The sequence below is a fragment of the Lepidochelys kempii genome, chromosome 10, assembly GCF_965140265.1.
Source record: "Lepidochelys kempii isolate rLepKem1 chromosome 10, rLepKem1.hap2, whole genome shotgun sequence".
NCBI lineage: Eukaryota > Metazoa > Chordata > Testudines > Cheloniidae > Lepidochelys > Lepidochelys kempii.
Genome location: NC_133265.1, coordinates 78,838,684 through 78,850,790, shown reverse-complemented (window position 1 = coordinate 78,850,790; position 12,107 = coordinate 78,838,684). Strand labels below are relative to the sequence as shown.

The window sequence follows — 12,107 nt, the reverse complement described above, 5'->3', positions numbered from 1 at the left end:
GGAAAGAGAAACCACAGTGGGATTGAGAGTCTCAGGACAGGGCGGGAAGAACAATTCTGTGAGATCCTGGCACAGGTGGCCACTAAAAAATTTTGGAAGCATCATTCTAACTGCAAGGAGCCAAACTGTGCACTGAGGTTCCACCTGAGGAACGGACACTTGCCGTGCTGACCTCCCCTTTCTTGCCCAGAAAGAGTCTCAGCTGCTTCTGTTCTGCTCCGACCTGTAGGGTGACCCTCTCTGGGTTCAGGGATCTGCAAGTGTGCTCAAGGTTGGGCCAGCGCACAAACATACCACTTCCACCCCGCAGAGAGCCAGAGGATGCGTGTTGGGAAATGCCTTTAAAAGCAGGGAATGGGAAGTTGCTTGCAGGTCAGTTTCAATCAAAAGTGGCTTCAGATGACAAGTGCTGCAGAGCAGAAGGCTCTTGCACCAAGAGTGATTTGAGTTAATACATAGAAAGGCATGACCGATAATGTGGCGTGTGGTTGGTTGGCTCTCGTTTTTTTGTTTGTTTTGTGGTTCCTTATCTAACCGTTACCTCTTCGACACAGTGAATGAGACGTGTTGGTAAATAATGGAGAGAAGCTAAGTGGCATTTTTGCAAAATGTACAATAAAAATCAATGCATCTGTCCTAGCTGGGCAGTTTGTTGTAAATTACAGAGCTAAAGTTTAAATAGCAAATAATTTTAAAGACATTGTCAATTTGAAAATCACACTTTTCTCAAAATCCTGTTGTTTACTAGTACTGTGAACTTAGAGAACAATATTTCGGTCTGTTTTCTTAGTTAGTCAGTGTTGCTCTTTCTCCTGAATGGATGTTCTCCCCTGTCATTTGTTTTGGGTTTTTACACATGGCAGTCGTCTTCTTCTTAGTGTATACGCAATATGCCTCAGGTGGCACATGACCGGGATTCATCATTGAATTTGGTCTGCTGGTTAGATCATTAGCTTCCCTGGCCCAGGCCAGGTACTGACACGGTGCGCGACGTGAACGCTGATCCATGCCTCCCACACATGGCAGTAAGGGACGGAAAACACAAGAAAGAGAAATTGTGCAACCGCAAAACTTGGCAAGGGGAGTTAGGTTGGAAACACAATCTGCTCTTAAAATTACTTGATTTTGGATGAATGGTATCCCTTTAATGTGGGCGTTTGCCTGCTAATTATTATTATTTGTATTATGGTTGTGCTTAAAGACCACAGTTACAACAGAGGTCCCATTGAGCTACGTGTTATACAAACACATAGGTAACTTAAAAACAAATCTACACCACGAACGACAGAAAACATGTTATAAGAAAATGTTAACAGTTGAATTGATTTCTATTTAACGTGACACATCTGTGCAGGTTGACAACCTAAGTGGGAATCCAAACCAAGGACTTCTAAGTCTTAAATATTGCGTGTTCTGTTGTCAGCGCTAAAAGGGCTCTGCTCTTTTAACCACAGCTGTAGCAGGTTCCTCAACCTCTATCTGTGCCCACCAGTAGTGGGAGACAGAGGGCCACACAGTGTAAGCATTGGTTACAGGTATAAAACTTAAAGGACCCTATGTATGATGCAATGGATGGATTTACTGAAAGCAATGAGTTCTTACAGGGAGGTAGTTCACAGTGATTGGCACTTTGCAGGACGGGGCCCAGTACACAAACAGCATTACTCATAAACCGCAAAAAGGAAACCAAATATTGGAAATGTTGAATGTTGAGGGTTGTACTCGAACTTGTCATGAATAGGCTAGTATGGGAGGTGTGCGTTTCCCTTTAAAAAGGGAGGTCTTCATTGGCATATCTCCTCCTTGAGCCAGTCTGAGCAAAAAGCAGGCAAAAAAGAGAAGAGGCGGGGTTGTTCTAAATGGTACATTAGCTGAATTAGCGAGACCTGAGGGTACCGGGGACCCTGGCAGGTGAAGTTACCCCCTACGTTTTGTAAAACAAGTTCTTAGGAACACTGATGAACGTTAGTAATGTTTCATTGAACTAAACAGAAAATGTAACAAAGGAAAATCCAATGGCGTGCCAAAGTGCTCAGATATCATGGAGTTGAGTGCAGAATGGCTAATCGGACAGATGGGTGCACTGACAAAGTAGTGATGTAGGTGCTTTAGGACTCAACATTGTACAGGCGTGTTTAAATATCTCTCCCTTCCCCCAGACAAAAACCCAACAAAAAACTGTTTTCATTGTATTTTTTAAGGTCTGGAAACATTTCTATTACTATTAGATTTCTTAAAACAATTTAACAAAATCTAAATATTGGGCTTAAACTAAACCTGCGGTGTACCTTTAATTATAGCCGTGTTGGGAGACCCCCAGTAACTGTAATTAGAAACAGTTACTTTTACATCTGGGTTGCTTTGAAATTGGCGTTGCTCAATAAAATGTTGCTGGTGTAATAAGTTACTGTAAATGTATTAAGTGGCCTTGGTAATGGGTAACCCGCAATAAAGCAGTAAGGATTTGCAGTAACATATTACTCGTAAAGTTCCAAAGTAGCTACACACTCTCTCTTTTTTTTCTTGTTTCTGCCTGCCCTGTGTGTTTGTTTCTTAACCTCAGCTTGGATGTTGCAGTTAGTGGTACCCGTCTGGGCAGAACTAGTCAGGCTGGCCAAGTGACTTGTATGGTATGTGCCGGCATAAATAACTAGAAGGGCTGCTGGGAAGACTGACGTGTCGTGTTTTCCAAGGAATTTATAATGATAGCCTGCTGCAGACTCCCAGATGTGCTGTGGAAATAGAATAAACTACCTTTAAAAAGCAACTGAAATTTGACCCACGTTATGCATTTCTACACAGCACTGCCTAGCGCGTAACTGGCTGCCACGCACAGGTTTCTGACCCACAAACACATTATAATTTCTCGAGCGTGCGTTTTGGTTTGTACACTGAGATTCTGGGAGGGCCTGTTGAGATGGTGTTGACAATTCCAGCACTGGTGCCAGGCGGCGAGGGAGCATGGATTTTTTTTAAAGGCGGTCCCTGGGCCCTGGCATATTTTAAAGACCAGATTTGGGGGGGGGCTCTTTGGAAAGGGCCTTTCAGACTCGCCATTGAAATGCTTGGAGTCCACTACGTGTACACTTCTGCCAAATTTGAAACTGGGATTAGGCGGCTGCAGCTGGTCATTCCAGCTTGATCCAGTGATAGCTACTGCAGCATAGAATCATAGCAGCATGGTGGGTCCAAGCCGATTCTATTACTAATGCCTGTAGCTTCCGTGGGGCCGCTTGCATTATGAAGGAGGGTAGGGTCAGTATGGAGTGCAGCGGGATCTGAGAGCTCCTGCTACTGGAGCTTCTGTGGGAGCTCTGTATAGCCCCAACGAAAACCGAGAGGCACTTCCTCAGCCGGTGTAATTTATCATAGTCCCATTGAAGTCAACAGAGCAATGGCAGCTTATAGCATCAGAGGAGGATCTGCCCCCAGATGAATTGGCTAAAGATGCTGAGGAAACAATTCTCATGAGGAAATAGTCCGGGGAATTTTGCTGGCTGACACTGAAGGGGCCAGGACCTGACGGAACTGGTAAAAGCACAAGATGGTTTAGTTTGGAGGCTGAGGCCCTGTTTGAGAGCCAGTGGTCTCTCTCTGTGAAGGCTGTGAGCTCTTCCTGGGCTGGGTGTCAGGTGTCTCCTCTTTAGTGACGCCTTCTGTTTGTGAAAGCTCAGTTCTGCCTTCGCAACATAAGGTAGCAGCAGGGTAGAGGCTTAATCTTTGGCAGGAAAGAGACTTGAGGGGAGTCCAAGCTGGCAGTAAAGTGAGAGCTTTATTGCAGACAAGCTGTTGTCCTCAGGCGCCGGGTGTAGTGATTTAAGGCGCCACGGGAAGTAGCCGAGGAAGGTATAATGGATTTTGGTCCCAAGTGCTACATTCCTCCAGTTCAGTGACTGATTGCAGGTGCCAAAGAAAACCAGGCGGTGCTTTTATCCTCAAGGCTGCTGAACCGGGCAATGTCCACGAATCCAGCCCAACACAGAAGGAGCAATCTGACTTCTCAAGCTCCCTGTGGTGTGCGCACCATGCTAGGAAGAGATGTAAACAGACCCTCCGCTTTGCAGAGTAAGACTTGGGTGGATCAAATCTTTCATTTGCTGTCATCCTCAGAAACGCGGGTCACAGCGGCAGATTCTGCGCCCTCCTGTCCACTCACCTTCTCTCAGATTGAATTGGCAGTAGAGGCCTCACGCTCGAGTTTGCACCTTTGGTGCCCACGTGCCAATGTGGTTGCCCAAATGTGGAAGCTTGGCATCCCGCTGAGGTGCCTATGTTAGAATATAGAACCCGCAGAACGCACCCTTATCTTGTCCCATTAGAGGCTATTTAGACCTTAAGGCCTCATAGGGTTATAAACTATTCAGCCTCGCTACATTTCTCCCAGAATACACCGGTGATATTTGCCCCTCGCCTTGACTCCAGGTAATTTGGTACAAAGCTTGGAAAGTATAAAGAGGTGGAGGGGAAAACCATTCACGTACACAAGGGAGACCTGTGACCCAGCATACGAACCTGCCCCTCTTGAAGAGTGAGGAGAGCCTATGTTTGCTTCTGACTCATTGCCAATGCCTGCCTGGTGGAGGCAAAAATACACGGAAATGGGCAGGCAGGTTTCTTGACCTAAAGAAAAGGGGGTGGGATGGGGAAAGAACTGTCCTCAAAGGCTGGAGTTGAAGCACAGAGAATCAGCGTGCTCAGACCAAGAGAAGAACAGCAGCAAGCCCCAATGTTCGAGAGTCAGATTTCCAGTGGTCAATGTGACCTTTCCCAAGGAGATGCACAACCCAGGCCTGGCAGGGATTGGCTCCTCAGGCCTTCCTGCCCAATCCCCTTCTGAGCTTTCTTGGTCCCAGAGCCAGGATTCAGCAAGGCAGCTTTCTCTAGGGCTGCTGACTGAGAATTTTCCTTTGAAACTGGTTTTCAGCTCGCCATGCGAAGTGTCCGCTTTCTGCAGAAGAGTTTGAGGTTTTGTCCAAAAATGACCATTTTTGCTTATTTCTGCATGTTGGGTGTGTGTGGAGAACCTGGCTCTAGATTCGTCCCGTTCTTCCTGGTTCCTTTTACTGACCTTTCTGTAAAAAGTTAAAGAAAAAATCTGTCCCATGTTGAGTGAATACAATAAACACTCAATCCTCCAGCTGTTGCCAACCCCAGAGATATGTGGCCCCCTAAGGACAGTCGGCTTCCAATGCAGGACAGACTAGAATTGCAGAGGGTGGGCACGCATCCAGACTATCTTAATAATGTTCGTTTCCAGAGCTTCCTTTATTTTTACATTCAGAGTAATCCCTCGCACTGGATTGAATTGTAACAGATGTACTGGTCTTGTTTTTAAAGGGCTTCTTTGAGCAGCGGGGGTTGCCACCCACTCTGACACTGTGTTGTTAGTTTGGAGGTGTCATTCTCCAGTCCCCTCGTGGAGAGGCGTTGATGCCTAAGAACTCAGCTGCTGTCCAATTAGAGGCGCTCGGACATACCCAGGGAAGGAGCATGGGAGGGACCTAGAGAGGTTAAAAAAAAAGGGGGCAGGAAATAATAGGCTGCATTCTGCCATCCACGCTTGCGACATTCTGAGCACCTAGTGAGATTAGACCCCTTGATGCCTAGGAGCTTGCATGGGTACTGCTGAGGGCAGAGTTTGTCCCAGTGTCTTTTGCTGAGACGGTAAGCAGGAGGAGTAGTCACTGCATATTGTACGGCCCCCTTCTGAACGCGAGGGGAAGAGTTCTAGACTGTGAAGAGCAGTAGAAAGCAGTAGCAGCTGTCGAAGTTACAAAGATTCTGTGCTGTCTCGCAAGGTGACTATCCATTTATAAAAGGAAGCAGAGATGAAAGGAAGGGCTTTCCAGTTCAGCCTGGTATTCATTTCAGGCACAGAAAAAGATCTCTCGAGATCTGAGGCATTAAAATAATAAAACAGCGTAATATCCTAGATTAAAGTCCCTCACATTTGGAAATTACCTTCAGAGCTGTTTTAAGAATGTGAGAGCCAATAAATAACCAGCCCTTGACTTAAAAACTAAGCTAGGTTAGAAAATAACGTGAATGCAATAATATTTTTCTATAATATCTCTCGTCCTGTGATCCTAATAACAGTTAATGAATGTGAGGCAGGTAAGTAATATTAGCCCTGTTTTCCACTGGGGAAACTGAGGCACGGAGTGGTTTGCATTTACCCAGCATCTGCAGTAGGACCAGGAATGGAACTTGGGGGTCCTGACATCCAGACCTGTGCTTGACCCATTGGAACACACTTACTCTAGTAGAAGCGTAAATAGACCCTGAGCCTGTCCAACATGTGTTTAGCTGTGTGAGTAGTCTCAGCCAAGTCAAATGCTTCTCACTGTGCATAAAATCTTTGCAGGATTGGAGCCATAGTTGTTTGGTTATCAGTTTAGGTAGGGTCTATGTAAACCAGTTGGTTTTCTTAGCAAATATTAAGCATACAGTGTCCCAAAGGCCAGTTTCTCTCCCCTTTTCTTTGCCTTCCGCATACATTTGCAGTGCCAGATGAATAGCTACTAGCCGTATTTCATAAGATGGGTGACTTTTGGGGCTTGTGAAATGCCGCGGATTGAACAGGAGACAGACCGGTATAGTGCAGACAGACACCGGGTAAATCGTGACGGTTAGAGATGGGAAACCCACCTTGGGTCAATTCAGCCCTTCTCCCTGGCAGTGCTGGATTACCTGTCTGCCTTACATCTCTCTCCGATCAGACAGTACTCACCTTACACAGCACTTCATTTTACTCAAAGATTCTAAGAGCAGGTAAACTGTGCGGAACATAGGTCATAACATGTAAGGCCACAAGGGATCACCGTGATAATCTAGTCTGACACCCAGCACGCCCTGTACAACATCAGCCTTATACCTCACCTGGCAATTCCCGCATCGACCCCAGGAACTTGTGGTTCAACTAGAGCATATATCAGGGTTGGAAGGGACCTCAAGAGATCATCTTGTCTAACCCCCTGCTCAAAGCAGGACCAATCCTCAATTTTTTGCCCCAGATCCCTAAATGGCCCCCTTAAGGATTGAACTCACAACGGTGGGTTTAGCAGGCCAATGCTCAGAGACGGCCTCTCTTGAGCTAAGGACTCCGAGCGATAGAGTCAACTACATCCCTTGGTAAATTATCTCAAAGATTAATTACCCTCACTGCTAAAAATTTGCACCGTATGGTACAGCAATGTGCTTTACAGCTCAACTGATCTGTTTTTTTTTTGGCTGGTGCCCTGTAGAGACCAATGGAAAAAATACTGGCTCAGAAATGGGAATATCCTTTTAAAAAAAAAAAATTCCCCAGATTTTTGTTTCTAGATCTTTAAAAATGGATATTTGTAAGAATATGGGGGAAAACACCCCCCTCCCATCTCCCGCCATGCTCTGTCACATGGCATCCAAATTCAGAGGAACTGTCTAAGACTTGTCACTCTTCATGTGTGCATTTATATGTCTCGTTTTATTACTATCTGCCCGGGGAAAATGCTGCTTCTTCAGCGAGCATTTGCCCCTGACATAACATACTTATTTCTGAATCGAGGGTGACGAGGAAGTTGATTAATAATATGCATCCCCCAGCTCATCTTGTTTTGCAGGCTGGAGAGACGTGTTTGCGGCATTAGCATTCGTTTCGTGTGAGCGGAGAATTCCAAGGGCTCTGTTTCTGTGTAAGCGGCACAGAGCGCGGTGTTCTATCAGACCTTGTTTACATGCAGATGGAGTTATTCTTCAGACTGATTGCGTCGGCCGTGGCTGATTAATGTTAGGTGATAGAACAAGACTTGTCTGGAAGATGAGGGAGAGAGGAAGTCAGCCAGCAACCTTTTGCTCCTGGCAGGTGGTGTGTTTCTGTCATTAGATGAGTCTGTGCTACAGATCCTGAATGTGGCTCTGGGACTCTTTTTTGATCAATAGGATGATGCAAATAATAATAATTAATAATGACAGTACTTGGCCCTCATAAAGCATCCAGAGATCTCCAGGTGCTTATCGTGACCTTAGCTTCATGATGCCATATGAGGTAGGTAAATATCTTCACCAGCAAAGCAAAGCACTAAAGCTAGGAGGGTTGGCTGAACGCCCACTGAAATCAGTGTAAAGACTATGACTTCGTTGGGACTTGGATGAGTCTTAAATGACTTGCTGAAAGTCACACATCAAGCCCGTAGCAGAGCCTGGGCTAGACCACATCTCCTCCTGCCCTCCAGTCCTGTGCTTTAAGTAGGTCATCTCTGCTGCCTATAAATCTATTGCATGGTATATTTCATTCCCCGTAGTGCGCACTAGCTAAGTGGGCCAATCAGGTCTTATGTCTCCTGCCGAGTCAGCAAGCCACTCACAAGGGATTCTGCTGGAAACATGAGACAGTGGCTGTGGTGCAGGCTTTCAGGAGTTCGCTCCTTTCTCCAAATAGTCCCAGAAATTTGGGGCCACTGTGACATTTCAGTTTATAAGGGCTTTTGGCTCCCACACTTGAGAAGGGAAAGTATCAGACGGAAATGAGTCGAGAGTCTCAAAGAGACCAATCGGAGGAGACAGTCTGTCTCACCAGGAAAGCGTGAAAGAGACTAAATTTGGATGCTATGTACAGGCCTGGCCAGGTGACAAGGAATCCAGTGTCAGCAGAAAGGACATAGCATTTTTGTCCTTAATTTATGAGGTTGTGCCAGGTATTGTTAGAAGAGAAGAGGACATGTCTGACAAAAGCTCGTCTCCTTTGTGGGATCTGATTTGCCAAGATGTATGGACTATCTATTCAATGGAAAGCAGTAAGAATTTCTCTATCAGAAGAGAGCCTGGATGCACGTAGCCCTGTCTGACTGGCTGAGACTGGATGCTTTAAAGAAAGGTGGAAACCCGAACAGTGTGCTTAATTGTGCATTGCTCTAGCACAGGGGAAATGCCCTCCTGGCTCCCAAGCTCGTGAGCTCATTATATGCCCTGAAGCACCGGTATTGAAAGCCTATAGGCCTTCATCTTCACGAGTGTAACTGCAACTGCTGATATTATTGTTAGAAACTTAGAAATGTTTTTGAAACTCAGTAAGTCTCAATAGTATCCTGGGACAGAGAGTTGTGCGGTTTCTTTATACATTGCCTTTAAAAATAAACTTGTCTCGTTATTTGGGTCAAATGCCTTTTAATTTCATCGGGCACCTTCCCACAAGTCTGTTTTGGGAAGGAGTGACCAGGAGGTTCTGACCAGCTTTCTCAGATGATCAGCCATTGCAGTGGCCTGGATGCAAAAGAACCCAGCTGTTCCACAGACAGGCCTCAGGGCTAGAAAGGTTTCTGAATATGCTGGTGCATTTATGACACCTTTGTTTTGATGCAGCCGTGGCCCTCTGGTGCGGTTCTCAACTGTTGTGGCAGATTGTACTTTTGACATCTTCGCAGCACGGCAGCAAATCTCTACGGTTACCGCCTTGTGGAGCTGACACAGGACCAAAAATTGCACCTGAATCAGTGCTCCTTTTTGTGCGACATGTGGATTTCATTAACCCTACAAAGGCTGGCGGCACTTAAGTCTCTGCTGCCTTTGGACAGACTCACCTCATAGAAAGCCATTTTATCCCCAGGTTCAGCTACAGAATGCAAATGTCCCACTACAGAACTTTTTACATCCTGCTGCCTTTCAGAGAATGAAAGACGACAATGAGCGTCAGCATCGCGTGCCTTAACCTGGTGTTCGGTTCATCCCGCGGCACCAGTTCTGCTTACCGAAAGTGGCCCACTAGGCACTCACATTCCATGCCCAGCTCCACGCCAGCGAGCCGGGCTTCTTACCCATTTGAAGTTTGAGATTGTTTCGGCCCCAAGACCTAATCGTTCGCTTTACCAGATGAAACTACGGAGATGGACGAGTGCCAGCTATCCTGAGGGAAACTTTGGCGGGAAGTAGCTACTAGATGGTTCGATTAGTCTTTTGCCCCTATAGCCAGGCCGGACAACCGATTTGCACATCAGGACCGCTACGGACCTCCACCAGAGTTTTTTCTGGCTTCACCCTGCCCAGGCATCGTTCACCGGCGCGGAAGGATGTTCTTCCTCAATGCAGAATTCTCAGCTGCATGGGTCTTTTTGCATCCCTAGGCTGGAAGGAAGGAGAGCTCCTGCATCTGTCCAACGTTTGGCCAGTTTCCATCGAGACCAGTGGCCCAGTAGAATTGTGCTGTTGAATTTAGACTTGTTCTCTGATGGGACCACCTTGCTCCAAGAAACTAAGAGTATAATCTGTCCTTTTCTAAATGGGAAAAGTGGTGGATAGTTGCCTGGATTTCTTCTTTTGCCAGCTGGGTTCAGAAGAAGCCCCAGCCGGCTGATGGCATCTAGGGAACTGTGTTCACCGTAGGACCGGGCTTTGAATTCAGTCTTTGTAGCGTAGATGATGTAGCAGTGGCCACTGGAGACAGCGGATACTGAACCCTGCCACAGGCAGCAGTGTGGGATATTTCACCCTCTCTGAGTTCTTGGCAAGGCTCCCTGGGAAGTTTGGCAGCACTTCCACCACTTCCTGGACAAGCGAATGGAGTCAGGTGGCCTTGTTTTTGCCAAAGGTTTGGGCACAACATAGTCAATGCAAGAGAGACAAGGTGGGTGAGGCAGTCTATTTTATTGGACCAGCTTCTGTTGGTGAGAGAGAGAAGCTTTTGAGCCACACAGAGCTCTTCTTCAGGTCTGGGCCCGAAAACTTGTCTCTCTCTCCAACAGAAGTTGGTCCAATAAAAGACGTTACCTCACCCATCTTGTCTCTCTAATATCCTGGGACTGACACGGCTACAGCAACACTGCATATGACATGCAAGAGGGCTGGTGTAAGAGGCTGATCTTTATCTACTGGTGTCAGTCACATGCCATGCATCAGGGATACCAAAGGTTATATCCTGGCCACATGGCAGAGTCAATCCACTGATTTTAGGGGTTACCGTTACAAATGAGACCTGGTTAATCTGTAATGACTGCTAGTTCAAATCTCTTTACTATGTAAATAGATGTTTAGTCACTTAATTAGATTTGCAGGTTTCTCAGAGCCCTAAATACCCCCAAAGTGAAAGTACGCAGTGTGTTGTTTTCGCTGCAGAAAGGTATCTCTCTCTACCTGTTAATCACGACATTTGTGAAAGCTGTTAATTTACTTTAAACTGTTTGCGAGGGAGGATCTATAAAATTACAATAATTGTAGGTGTTAGGTGAACATATTTGCTGTGTCTGGAAGGAATGATGCTGTACTGTATCACGTTTCTGCTGGCAGAAGCTGAAAATGGGTGTCGACATGCCACGTTATATGTATAATGTGTAATCTGTGTTACTGGTGTAGTGCAATTGTGTTAGGACCACACAAGCTTACAATAAGAGTAGACACAAACTTGCTTGTAGGCTTGTCTCTCCTGCGTTCCAGTTGCTTAAAGGAATAGTAGTTTTAGTTAAATTGCACGTCCACTGATATTAAAGGACATGCAGAATTGGAGTCACTCCTCCCCCCAACCCCCCCCCAAAAAAAAGAAAAAAAAGAGTCATAAAACATTTTAAGTGTTGAGGAAAGATCCCAGACTGGCAGCCCCAGAGAGCAAAGTCCTCACTGCAGAGCACGCTGTGGAAAGGCAGTGCAAGTTTCTCTCCTTGCCCACCAGTTTGCTTCTAACCCATCCTGGAATGAGCACCTCCAGCATGAGAGGGTAGTTTCACTCCTTGGTCCATTTACTCCTTGGTGTAGGCACAGATTGCCTACTACCGCTTCAGTTATTGTGGTGGGTTTTGGGGGGACCTCTACTGAGACTACTGACTCATTGCACACACAGGCAGATGTTACTTTGAGTCACCGCTGACCTGACTTGGAAGCAGAAAACTAAAGGTCAAAGGCTCTGCATATCGTTACTAGTCATTGGGAGATCGGTGTGTGTATGAGAAGCAGGAGCAGATCCTACAAAACTTAGACAGGCAGCATGGAGAGGGCATTGGGCTAGGGCTCAGGAGATCTGGGTTCCATTCCTAGCTCTGGTACTAGCCTGCTGGGTGGCCTCTGGCAAGTCACTTCATCTCTCTAGGCCTCAGTTTCCCCTCCCACTCTTTGCTAGTCTTGTCTATTTGGAGTGTAAGCTGTTC

General features: G+C 46.3%; 1 protein-coding gene across 5 annotated transcripts in view; it reads left to right on the top strand.

The window, feature by feature from the left end:
* The window catches only part of IGDCC4 (immunoglobulin superfamily DCC subclass member 4), a 187,392-nt gene that overhangs the window by 61,045 nt on the left and 114,240 nt on the right, over nucleotides 1–12,107 (top strand). The window lies entirely within an intron of this gene.